At 50.5% G+C, this 13712-nt stretch overlaps 1 protein-coding gene across 2 annotated transcripts in view; it reads right to left on the reverse strand.

Annotated features, from left to right (window-relative positions):
- slc25a42 (solute carrier family 25 member 42) overlaps window positions 1-13400 on the reverse strand; it is a 66027-nt gene extending 52627 nt beyond the window's left edge. The window contains exon 1 of one of the 2 annotated variants that reach the window (XM_070859544.1): window positions 12987-13400. The gene's annotated coding sequence lies outside the window, so the exon portion shown is untranslated. Of the gene's footprint in view, window positions 1-10876; window positions 10950-12986 lie in introns of those variants that run through there. The other variant, XM_070859545.1, reaches the window with a different exon arrangement.
- Between the last annotated feature and the right edge of the window lie 312 nt (window positions 13401-13712).

Consider the following 13712-nt stretch of genomic DNA (forward strand, 5'->3'; position numbering starts at 1 on the left):
GGCGGCGAGGAGAGAGAGGGGGGGCAGCGAGGAGAGAGAGGGGGGGCGGCGAGGAGAGAGAGGGGGGGCGGCGAGGAGAGAGAGGGGGGGCGGCGAGGAGAGAGAGGGGGGGCGGCGAGGAGAGAGAGGGGGGGCGGCGAGGAGAGAGAGGGGAGCGGCGAGGAGAGAGAGGGGGGGCGGCGAGGAGAGAGAGGGGGGGCGGCGAGGAGAGAGAGGGGGGGCGGCGAGGAGAGAGAGGGGGGGCGGCGAGGAGAGAGAGGGGGGGCGGCGAGGAGAGAGAGGGGGGGCGGCGAGGAGAGAGAGGGGGGGCGGCGAGGAGAGGGGGGGCGGCGAGGAGAGAGAGGGGGGGCGGCGAGGAGAGAGAGGGGGGGCGGCGAGGAGAGAGAGGGGGGGCGGCGAGGAGAGAGAGGGGGGGCCAAGAGGAGAGAGAGGGGGGGCCAAGAGGAGAGAGAGAGGGGGGGCCAAGAGGAGAGAGAGAGGGGGGGCCAAGAGGAGAGAGAGAGGGGGGGCCAAGAGGAGAGAGAGAGGGGGGGCCAAGAGGAGAGAGAGAGGGGGGGCCAAGAGGAGAGAGAGAGGGGGGGCCAAGAGGAGAGAGAGAGGGGGGGCCAAGAGGAGAGAGAGAGGGGGGGCCAAGAGGAGAGAGAGGGGGGGCCAAGAGGAGAGAGAGGGGGGGCCAAGAGGAGAGAGAGGGGGGGCCAAGAGGAGAGAGAATTCCAGAGCTTGGGGCGCAGGTAGCTGAAGACATGGCCGCAAATGGCGGAGCGATGAAATTTGGAGATATGCAGTGAGCCGGAATTGGTGGATCAGAGGATGTAGCATCTCCTCCTTACTGCTCTGGAGCATTCAAATTAAGAGTGCCCGACTGAACTGTTGCTCAATACTAATCACATGGATGCTGCCTCTCACTCATTCCTTCAGGTCCAGTTTAATGCTCCAGAACTGCCAATTGGAAGCCAAGATCCAGGCCTTTGCATTTGACATCAGAAAGCGTCACCCTAATAACACGATGACTGGGGCAGCGGATTGTGGGCATTACTCTGCCTTCGTGTCATCATTGGATTGGAATGCAACACCAGAGGTAGGGTTCTGCACACAGCACCAGAGTAGCAACAGTTTACTTGCATACCCACTCAAGCTAAAAAGGTGGTGCAAAAATTAAGATATAAGAACGAAAGACTTGCGCCTTTCACGACCACTGGACGTCCAAAAGCACTTTACAGCCAATGAAGTACTTTTTGAAGTGTAGTCACTGTTGGAATTGCATCACCCACACCATGAGAGGAGTCGACGACTGCTGGACAGACCATTGCTTAATCCGTTCCGTCATCAACATTAATATAGCCCCAAAGCGACGATGGCAACAGAAGTAATGCCGCAGAAAATCAATGCCAGGGCACTAAAGACCCAGTTAAGAGAGCCTTATACAGCCAGCACCTCACTGCCAACCTGGTGACCCTCGATGACCCCGAGACGCAGAATGCCCACAGCGCTTGGTCTGCCCTCCAGGCCACCATAACCAGTGCCTGCGAAGAGACGCTCGGTCACTCGACCAGGAAACACCAGGACTGGTTTGACGAGAATGACCAGGAGATCCAGGAGCCAATAAACCGCAAGCTCAAGGCATTTCCGAACTTAAAGCAACAACTCAACTCGGGAGCAGCAAAGCAGCTCTACAGGCGGCTGAAGGCCGAGGTCCAACAAAAAACCCACAACCTAAAGAATAGATGGTTGGTGGAGAAAGCACAGGAGATTCAGCAGCTGGCCGACAGCCATGACGTGCGAGGATTCTTCACCGCAGTCAAGTCCACCTACGGCCCAAGCACCACCCCACTGCTGGCCAAGAATGGGGAGACACTCATCAAGGCAGTCAGGAACCGCTGGAAGGAGCACTCCAAAGATCTCCTTAACCGAGACTCTGCCTTTGACTCGAGTGTCCTCGACTCCATCCCGCAGCATGCTACCCGCTACCATCTCAGCAAAACCCCAGCCCTGCACAAGGTAGAAAAGGCCATGCATCAGCTCAAGAACAATAAGGCGACGGGAGTAGATGGAATCCCCGCTGAGGCACTAAAGTATGGCTGAGAGGCACTATTGGCTCGAATGCATGACCTCATATCTCTCATCTGGAAGGAGGAGTGGATGCCTGGAGAGCTCAGAGATGCCGTAATCGTGACCATCTTTAAAAGGGGACAAGTCCGACTGTGGCAACTACAGAGGAATCTCCCTGTTGTCGGTCACTGGGAAAATCATTGCTAGAATCCTCCTCAACCGTCTCCTCTGTGGCTGAGGAGCTTTTTCTGGAGTCACAGTGCAGATTCCGTCCGTTACGGGGTACAACAGACATGATCTTCACGGCGCGACACTGCAAGAGAAATGCGGGGAACAGCACCAACCTTTGTACATGGCCTTCTTTGACCTCACAAAGTCCCTTGACACTATTAACCGCGATGGACTATGGGACCTTCCTCCTCAGTTTCGGCTGCCCCCAAAAGTTTGTCACCATCCTCCGCCTGCTCCACGATGACATGCCTGACCAACAGATCCACTACAGACCCAATCAACGTCCGGACCGGGGTCAAGCAGGGCTGCGTCATAGCTCCAACCCTCTTCTCGATCTTCCTTGCTGCAATGCTCCATCTCACGCTCAACAAGTTCCCTGCTGGAGTGGAACTAAACTATAGAACCAGTGGGAATCTGTTCAACCTTTGTCACCTCCAGGCTAGATCCAAGACCATCCCAGCCTCTGGCGTCGAACTACAGCACGCAGAAGACGCTTGCGCCTGCACACAGAGGCTGAACTCCAAGCCACTGTCAACATCTTCACCAAGGTGTACGAAAACATGGGCCTTACACTAAACAATGGTCCTCCACCAGCTTGACACCGCCACACAGCACAGCCCCCCAGTCATCAAGATCCACGGCGTGGCCCTGGAAAACGTGGACCACTTTCCATACCTCAGGAGCCTACTATCAGCAAGGGCAGACATCGACGATGAGATTCAACACCGCCTCCAGTGCACCAGCGCAGCCTTCGGTTGCCTGAGGAAGAGAGTGTTCGAGGATCACGCCCTCAAATCTGCCACCAAGCTTATGCCACCAGGGCTGTAGTGTTACCCGCCCTCCTGTATGGCTCAGAGACATGGACCATGTACAGTAGACACCTCAAGTCGCTGGAGAAATACCACCAACGATGTCTCCGCAAGATCCTGCAAATCCCCTGGGAGGACAGGCGCACCAATGTCAGTGTTCTCGATCAGGCCAACATCCCTAGCATCGAAGCACTGACCACACTCGATCAGCTCCATTGGGCAGGCCACATGTGTTGGGGAAGCAAGTGTCGGGGAAGCAAGTGCTCTACTCGGAACTCCTACACGGCAAGCGAGTCCCAGGTGGGCAGAGGAAATGTTTCAACCTGGGAATCCCTGGCCAAAGACCACCCTAAGTGGAGCAAGAGCATCCGGGAGCATGTGGAAAACAAGCGCAGGCAGCGTGCGACAAACCAGACTCCCCACCCACCCTTTCCCCCAACCACTGTCTGTCCCACCTGTGACAGAGACTGTCATTCCCGGATTGGACCGTTCAGTCACCTGAAAACTCACTTTGAGGTACTGCTTATGATGATGATGTAGGAAACGCAGCAGCCAATTTGCACACAGCAAGCTCCTATGAACAGCAATGTGATAATGACCAGATAATCTGTTTTAGTGATGTTGGTTGAGGGATAAATATTGGCCAGGATAACTCCCCTGCCCCTCTTCGAAATAGTGCCATGAGATCCGAGAGAACAGACGAGGCCTCGGTTTAACATCTCATCCTAAAGACAACACCTCGAACTGTGCAGCACTCCCTCAGTACTGCACTGCAGTGTCAGCCTAGAGTTTTTTTTGTGCCCAAGTCTCTGGAGTGGGACTAAAACTAACAACCTTCTGACAGAGGGACACACAGAGCTGTACGGACTCACCTGACACACAAGACTTTTCAAATGTTGAAAAGGTAGCATTTTTTAAATTGGACCTCTCACCAACAGTTGCAACAGAATCAATATATAAACAAACGGGGAAGTACAGAAATTAGGATTTCATGGTTTTGGACTACAATTAACAAGCCATTCTGAAACATGTTAAATAAAGGGCAGAATCTCAAAGTTCAGAGAGGTTCTCAGAGTTTGAAAGTATAAGCCATTATAACCACAAACAGCTTAAGAAAATAAACCCCCTCCCCCTCGTAGCCCACACAGGTAAATCTGGCATTAGCCTCCCAAGCTGTTGACAAAATAACAGTGCCTATACCTGTACTCTGTTCCTGTTAATGGGTTTTCATTAGAATTTGATGCGATCAATTAGAATATACTTAATCATCACCACCACCATGTCCCCGCCACACAGCACTGCCCCACGGTGCGGCCCTGGACATCGTGGACCATTTCCCATACCTCGGGAGCCTCTTATCAACAAGGACAGACATCGACGACGAGATTCAACACCGCCTCCAGTGCGCCAGTGCAGCCTTCGGCCGCCTGAGGAAAAGAGTGTTCGAAGACCAGGCCCTCAAATCTGCCACTCTGCTCATGGTCTACAGGGCTGTAGTAATACCCGCCCTCCTGTATGGCTCAGAGACATGGACCATGTACAGTAGACACCTCAAGTCGTTGGAGAAATACCACCAATGCTGTCTCCGCAAGATCCTGCAAATCCCCTGGGAGGACAGACGCACTGTCAGTGTTCCCGATCAGGCCAACATCCCTAGCATCGAAGTACTGACCACACTCGATCAGCTCCGCTGGGCAGGCCTCATTGTTCGCATGCATGACACAACACACTTCATATCCAACCTCAACTGGCAACCAATTGGGTCAACTCGAATTCAATGTTCCCATTAATTTTTGGGGGTTGTGCGACCCCTTTAAGGGGCTGCACGGCCCATTCAAAATACCGTGTATTTGGGGTTATTCCCATTAAAACGCCGGCCAGCCCAGAGCATTGTTCAGCCATGCAGCTTAAAGGGAACATTGCTCTAAAGGACTTCAGCTTTTTGGTCGTGCAATTGTGCTTCCAACCCAGGTACCAATATTAGGATCAAATGATCCTTGGCGGGCACTCACTGGCATGTAAGAAACGCAGCAACCAATGTGGGCACAGCAAGACCCCACAAATTGACCAAAGAAAGAGTTTTTAGTTGAGGGATAAATATTGGCCAAGGACACCTGGAGAACTCCCCCTGCTCTTAGAATTATAGAAATTTGCAGCATGGAAGGTCGTCATTTCGGCCTATCTTGTCTGTGCCAGCCGACAAAGAGCTACCCAGCCTAATCCCACTTTCCAGCCCTGCAGGTTACGGTACTAAATGCAGATCCAAGTATTGTATTTTTTTTTTTTTTAAATGTGGTGAAGGCTTCTGCCTCTACCACCCTCTTCTTCAAATAGTGCCATGGGATCTCTTACATACATCTGAGCAGGCAGACGGAGCTGCAGTTTAACGTCTCATCCGAAAGACCTCCAACAGTGCAGCGCTCCCTTAGTGCAGCACTCCCTCAGTACTGCCCCTCCGACAGTACAACATTCCCTCAATACTGCCCCTCCGACACTCCCTCAATACTGCCCCTCCGACAGTGCGGCGCTCCCTCAATACGGCCCCCCCCCAGAACAGCCCCTCCGACAGAACAGTGCTCCCTCAGAACAGCCCCTCCGACAGAACAACGCTCCCTCAGTACTGTACTGGAAGTGTCCCCTGGATTTTGTGCTCAAGTCTCTGGACTGGGACTTGAACCCACGGCTTTCTGACTCACAGGCGAGAGTGTTGCCCACTAAGCCACAGCTGACACCATTGGGAGCCCCATCAGCACAAGGACGTCAACCAATGTTCCCCGAAGAGCGAGAAGTCCCGTGCAGGCCACTCACCAGCTGCTGCAGCAAAATTAAAAAGGACCGTGCACAAAAAAGAATTAGAGAAAACACCGACTGCAACCATGACCTACGCAGGACAACTGGGAATAAACAATAAATACAGCCTCGCCGCAGGCGTGCACAGCGCAAGAACAACGACGACAAGACTCGGGCAGCAGCTGGCACTACACTTGTTAAGTACAGGAAGCTGCGGTACTTTGCACCACGCTGAAGTGAATTACCCCACCGATAATGGAACGCTTACATTCCAGCATAGTGAGGATGTAGTGTGTACCCGAAACACCGGTCACAGAACGACCCTACCAGATAAATATAGTCTCCACACCACATAATAAAAATGTTCTGCTCACAACGATGGTGAGGTTGTGGATTTTGTTCCTGTTAACCGTACAGCTGCAGTAATCACATCAACAGCAGCATTCTAGCGCTGCTGCCCCCATAAAAAGTTCAACCTTCTTCGAGACAAGAGGAAAAATGAGGACGCCACAGACAACATCAAGTGCAAAAACTTTCGAACCTCAGCATTCTTGGCCAAACATATGCCTGGAGGAAAGAGGGGCTGAATGGTTGCCCAGAACTTTGGAGCTGGGTTCAAATCTTTGATTTATTTCTCTTTCATTTTAAAAATTTGTTCTCAGGATGTGGGAAACAGGGGCAGCAGCAGGTGCGTGGGAGCACCATCACCTCCCAGTCACACACCATCCTGACTTGGAAATATAATCGGCCGTTCCTTCATCGTCACTGGGTCACAATCCTGGAACTCCCTCCCTAACAGCACTGTGGGAGCACCTTCACCACACGGACTGCAGCGGTTCAAGAAGGCGGCTCACCACCACCTTCTCAAGGGGCAATTAGGGATGGACAATAAATGCCAGCCTTGCCAGCAACATCCCCGAGAATGTATTTTAAAAAACACCGGCAAAGACTCAGTTAATGCTAAAGGCAGCAACCCCCTCACCATCTGATTTGACACACCTTTCAGTACAACATGAAAATGTATGAATTGCCTCTGAGTTTCAATGAGATCACCTCTCAGTCTTCTAATCTCTAGGGAATATAGGCCTAGTCTCTTCAATCTCCCCTCATAGGACAATCACCCCCCATCCCAGGAATGGTGAACATTCATTGCAATCCCTCCAAGGCAAGTACCTGGAGGTAAGGAGTCCAAAACTGTACACCGTACTCCTCAAGGTCTTCTCAAGGTTCTATATAATTGCAGCAAGACGCCACGATCTCTACACTATCCTACCCCAGCATCGAAGCACTGACCACACTCGACCAGCTCCTTTGGGCAGGCCACATTGTCCGCATGCCCGACACGAGACTCCCAAAGCAAGCACTCTACTTGGAACTCTTACATGGCAAGTGAGCCCCAGGTGGGCAGAGGAAACATTACAAGGACACCCTCAAAGCCTCCCTGATAAAGTGCAACATCCCCACCGACACCTGGGAGTCCCTGGCCAAAGACCACCCCAAGTGGAGGAAGAGCATCCGGGAGGGCGCTGAGCACCTCGAGTCTCGTCGCCGAGAGCATGCAGAAACCAAGCGCAGGCAGCGGAAGGAGCGTGCGGCAAACCAGACTCCCCACCCACCCTTTCCTCCAACCACTGTCTGTCCCACCTGTGACAGAGACTGTAATTCCCATATTGGACTGTATAGTCACCCGAGAACTCATTTTTGGAGTAGAAGCGAGTCTTCCTCGATGTTGAGAGACTGCCTATGATGATGATCCTACCCTTTTTAAACTAAATCTTCTAAACAAAACGGGCTTTGGCTTGACAATATCGCAAAGGATTCATTAGTCAAATACTGTAATTACTTAATTAAGTAAAAACAGATTAAATGGTAATCATCTCATTGCTGCTTGTAGGAACTTGCTGTGCGTAAATTATCTGCCGCGTTTCCTACATTACCACAGTGACCACATTTCAAAAGTACTTCATTGGCTGTGGAGTGCTTTAATACGCTCGGAGGCCGTGAAAGGCGCTTTATAAATGCAAGTTCTGTCTCTCTTTACCTCATTTACAAAAAACACCATCAATAGAATCGTAGAAATTTACAGCATGGAAGGAGGCCATTCGGCCCATCGTGTCCGCGCCGGTCGACAAAGAGCTACCCAGCCTAATCCCACTTTCCAGCTCTCGGTCCGTAGCCCTGTAGGTTACGGCACTTCGAGTACTTTTTAAATGTGGTGAGGGTTTCTGCCTCTACCACCCTTTCAGGCAGCGAGTTCCAGACCCCCACCGCCCTCTGGGTGAAAAAGGTTCTCCCCAATTCCCCTCTAAACCTTCTACTGATCACTTTAAATCGACACCTCCTGGTTATTGACCTGGCATCTTCAGGCACAGTGCAGCATATCCGGATTTTATTTTAAGTGCCACGGTTTTAAGTATGTTTTCCAGTAATTTTATCCCACTCTTCAACTAGCTGGCCCAATAACCCGTCAGCTGAGGCCAAGCACACAGCCTCCCTCTGAGTCATCATGACTCCTATAAACAGCTGCCAGGAGACATCAGTGAATGTTCAGGCAAGGCTTTCTCCTGCTCCTTCCTCACTTGGAACTGGGCAAAAGGCGGATCCTGCAGACGCCCAAACCTTCACCGTTCATACTGCACTGGAGAGGGTACAGAGGAGATTTACCAGGATGTTGCCAGGACTGGAGAATTTTAGCGATGAGGAAAGATTGGATAGGCTGGGGTTGTTTTCTTTGGAACAGAGGCGGCTGAGGGGAGACTTAGTTGAGGTGTATAAAATGAAGAGGGGCCTAGCTAGAGTGGACAGGAAGGACCTATTTCCCTTAGCAGAGGAGTCAGTAACATAGGAACATAGGAATTAGGAACAGGAGTAGGCCATCTAGCCCCTCGAGCCTGTTCCGCCATTCAATAAGATCATGGCTGATCTGGTCGTGGACTCAGCTCCACTTACCCGCCCTCTCCCCATAACCCTTAATTCCCTTATTGCTTAAAAATCTATCTATCTTTGACTTGAAAACATTCAATGAGCTAGCCTCAACTGCTTCCTTGGGCAGAGAATTCCACAGATTCACAACCCTCTGGGAGAAGAAATTCTTTCTCAACTCGGTTTTAAATTGGCTCCTCTGTATTTTGAGGCTGTGCCCCCTAGTTCTAGTCTCCCCCACCAATGGAAACAACCTCCCTGCCTCTATCTTGTCTATCCCTTTCATGATTTTAAATGTTTCGATAAGATCACCCCTCATCCTTCTGAACTCCAAGGAGTAAAGACCCAGTCTACTCAATCGATCATCATAAGGTAACCCCCTCATTTCTCGAATCAGCCTAGTGAATCATCTCTGTACCCCTTCCAAAGCTAGTATATCCTTCCTTAAGTAAGGTGACCAAAACTGCACGCAGTACTCCAGGTGCGGCCTCACCAATACCCTGTACAGTTGCAGCAGGACCTCCCTGCTTTTGTACTCCATCCCTCTCGCAATGAAGGCCAACATCCCATTCGCCTTCCTGATTACCTGCTGCACCTGCAAACTAACCTTTTTGGGATTCATGCACAAGGAAACTCAAAAGAGTTTCATGCACAAGGACCCCCAGGTCCCTCTGCACCGCAGCATGTTGTAATTTCTCCCCATTCAAATAATATTCCCTTTTTACTGTTTTTTTCCCCCCCAAGGTGGATGACCTCACATTTTCCGACATTGTATTCCATCTGCCAAACCTTAGCCCATTCGCTTAACCTATCCAAATCTCCTTATAGCCTCTCTGAGTCCTCTACACAACCCGCTTTCCCACTAATCTTTGTGTCATCTGCAAATTTTGTTACACTACACTCTGTCCCCTCCTCTAGGTCATCTATGTATATTGTAAACAGTTGTGGTCCCAGCACTGATCCCTGTGGCACACCACTAACCACTGATTTCCAACCGGAAAAGGACCCATTTATCCCGACTCTCTGCTTTCTGTTCGCCAGCCAATTCTCTATCCATGCTAATACATTTCCTCTGACTCCGCGTACCTTTATCTTCTGCAGTAACCTTTTGTGTGGCACCTTATCGAATGCCTTTTGGAAATCTAAATACACCACATCCATCGGTACACCTCTATCCACCATGCTCGTTATATCCTCAAAGAATTCCAGTAAGTTAGTTAAACATGATTTCCCCTTCATGAATCCATGCTGCGTCTGCTTGATTGCACTATTCCTATCCAGATGTCCCGCTATTTCTTCCTTAATGATAGTTTCAAGCATTTTCCCCACTACAGATGTTAAACTAACCGGCCTATAGTTTCCTGCCTTTTGCCTGCCCCCTTTTTTAAACAGAGGCGTTACATTAGCTGCTCTCCAATCCGCTGGTACCTCCCCAGAGTCCAGAGAATTTTGGTAGATTATAACAAATGCATCTGCTATAACTTCCGCCATCTCTTTTAATACCCTGGGATGCATTTCATCAGGACCAGAAAACTTGTCTACCTTCAGTCCCATTAGCCTGTCCAGCACTAGCTCCCTAGTGATAGTGATCATCTCAAGGACCTCCCTTCCCACATTCCTATGACCAGAAATTATAACCAGGGGGCATAGATTTAAAGTAATGGGTAGAAGGTTTTAGGGTGGCGTTGCAGAGAACTTTTTTCACCCAGAGGGGTCTGGAACTCGCTGCCTGAAAGGGTGGCAGACGCAGAAACCCTCATCACATTTAAAAAGTACTTGGATATGCACTTGAAGTGCCGTAACCTACAGGGCTACGGACCGAGAGGTGGAAAGTGGGATTAGGCCGGATAGCTCTTTGTGTCCGCGCCGGCTGACAATGGGCCGAATGGCCTCCTCCTGTACCGTAAATTTCTATGATTCTATGCTACTTCAAAGTCTCCCCACAGCAACCCCAGTAAACCTATTCTAACAAATGCAAGCGTCAGAAAAATCAAGCTCCATTCAAAAGTGACAGAATCCCTCGACAGCAGAGAGGCACTAATTAGCCAACTAAACACAGTTTGAAATATACTTACTATTAATGTGCACACATGCATGTGTTGAGGGCAGTATATCAAAACCCTACTTAAGGAGATCCTTCTATAGAAGCCCAGCAAAGGGAGTGTACACTTGCGTTAAAGTGTACACTCCCTGTACTAGTGCTGGACACTCCCAGTCCTGTTAGTTTTCTAATCATGCCCCAGCATCTTGTGCTAAGCATTTTTAAATGATGACGGACTGTCACAAGCCAACCCTCCCTACCCCCACCTTATCATTGCATTATCCCAAGGCCGCACAGCGCTATTTAATACATTTCTGATGCTACACACTGCAACGCCCTCACCATTCAACACAGCCTTCAATAGAATCACAGAAATTTACAGCACAGGCGGCCATTTGGCCCACAATGTTCGCGCCAGCCGAAAATGAGCTATCCAGCCTAATCCCACTTTCCAGCTCTCGGTCTGTAGCTCTGTGGGTTACGGCACTTCAGGTGCACATCCAAGTACTTTTTAAATGCAGAGCATTTCTGCCTCTACCACCCTTTCAGGCAGTGAGTTCCAGACCCCCACTACCCTCTGGGTGAAAAAAAATTCTCAACTCCCCTCTAATCCTTCTACCCATTACTTTAAATCTGTACCCTGGTTATTGACCCCTCTGCTGGAGAAATAAATCCTTCCTATCCACTCTATCCAGGTCCCTCATCATTTTATACATTATCGATTGTCTCTCATCAAGAAGTCAAACAATTTATCCTCAATATCACATACTATGAAGAAAAGCTATATACATTTATATATAGCGCCTGTCAAAATCTCAGGATGTCCCAAAACACTTTACAGTCAATGAAGTACTTTTTGATATGTAGTCAATGTAGTAATGTAGGAAAGGCAGCAGCCAATCAGAAATGTCATGTTGGTTGAGGGATAAATATTGGTCGCAGGACACTGGGGAGAACTCCCCTGCTCTTTTACCAATAGTGCCACCTGAAAGAGCAGTTTAACATCTCATCTGAAAGACATCGCCTCTTGACTCCTCAGCACTGGGGCTGGGAGTGTCAGCCTGGATTATGTGCTCAAGTCTCGAGTGGGACTTGAACCCAGAAGTTGCATTAAATGGCTTCTAATGTACAGCTAAATCATCACTTCAGTTATCTGGAAAGCACAGTACTGTACACACCTACTTAAACTGACCAGTCTGCCTGCTGATATTTTTAAACGCCAGCAAAACAGAAAACTATTTACTAACATTCAAAAGTTTAAGGTGATCGAGGTGCAGCGACACCACAGAACTTCATGGAGTGAGTGGGACAGAGAAAGCCTGACATCATGTCAGCTGTGGCTCAGTGGGCCGCACTCTCGCCTCCGAGTCAGAAGGCTGTGGGTTCAAGTCCCACTCCAGGACTTGAGCACAAAAATCTAGGCTGACCCTCCAGTGAAGTACTGAGGGAGCACCACACTGTCGGAGGTACCGTCTTTTGGATGAGACATTAAACTGATACCCCGTCTGCTCTCCCGGATGGACGTAAAAGATCTCAAGGCACTATTTTGAAGAGGAGCAGGGGAGTTCTCCCCGGCACCCTGGCAAATATTTATCTCTCAACCAACATCACTAAAACAGATTATCTGGTCATTTTCACATTGCCGTTTGTGGGAGTTTGCTGTTTACAAATTGGCTGCCTCATTACAACAGTGACTAGGCTCCAAAAGTACTTCATTGGTTGTAAAGCGCTATAAGACATCCAGCGATCGTGAAAGGCACTATATAAATGCAAGTCTTTCTTTCATCCGAAAGACAGCACTTTCAACAGTACAGCACTCCCTCAGTACTGCACTGGAATGTCAGCCTAGATTTTGTGCTCAGGTTTGTGGAGCGGGGATTGAACCCACGACTGGAGAGAGAGTGCGAGCGACTGAACTACAGCGGACACTTGATTAATCAAAGGCCATTCAGCAATTCTGAATGAAGGTCTCATCTTAAAACACTAAACGCTCTTTTCTCTCCATAGCTGCTGCCACCTCTCTTTACAAGACAACCGGTGTTATTTCCCACTCACCATGTATTTAGTTAAACACCATACAAGAAATACAGTTTGGCAGTAACAGTGATACTGCAGAACCCAGTGGACACTTTCACTGTACTTACCTTATTTTGGCAAACCAGTCTCTCTGCTGTCGTTGTCCAGTTTGTCCCCGTCAGTTATAACCCAGTATATTTCAGACTCAGCTCAATCTACCATCCTGAACCTCACAACTCCAACTCACTCTGCCTTGGGTTATCCCGCGCCCCGCACTACGCCCAACCCTGTCACACCCACTACTCTCTCTGGCCTGCCACCGACCCTTCTCACCCTGCCTATCCCTCTCTTCCTCACCCTGCCTACCCAGCTGTGGCCAGTCACTTGCTCAGTCTGGGCTGTCCCACTGTGGCCTTTGCTGGGTATCTCTCACCCTGGACCTCCTTCAGTCTGTAATGCTGCAGGACACCCTCATCCTGGCCTGGTCCTTCCTCAGTCTGGCTTGTCCAAGGCTTCCCCCCCCCCCAACCTTTACCCTGGCCTGGTTCTCCCTCACTCCCCCTCCCTCATGTTCTCTCTCCCCCCCCCCCGGGCCTGCCCTCACTCTTCCCCCCCCCCCCGGGCCTGCCCTCACTCACTCACGCACCCCCCTGGGCCTGCCCTCACTCACTCACGCACCCCCCTGGGCCTGCCCTCACTCACTCACGCACCCCCCTGGGCCTGCCCTCACTCACTCACGCACCCCCCTGGGCCTGCCCTCACTCACTCACGCACCCCCCTGGGCCTGCCCTCACTCACTCACGCACCCCCCTGGGCCTGCCCTCACTCACTCACGCACCCCCCTGGGCCTGCCC

Source organism: Pristiophorus japonicus, chromosome 18 (assembly GCF_044704955.1).
Source record: "Pristiophorus japonicus isolate sPriJap1 chromosome 18, sPriJap1.hap1, whole genome shotgun sequence".
Taxonomy (NCBI): Eukaryota; Metazoa; Chordata; class Chondrichthyes; family Pristiophoridae; genus Pristiophorus; species Pristiophorus japonicus.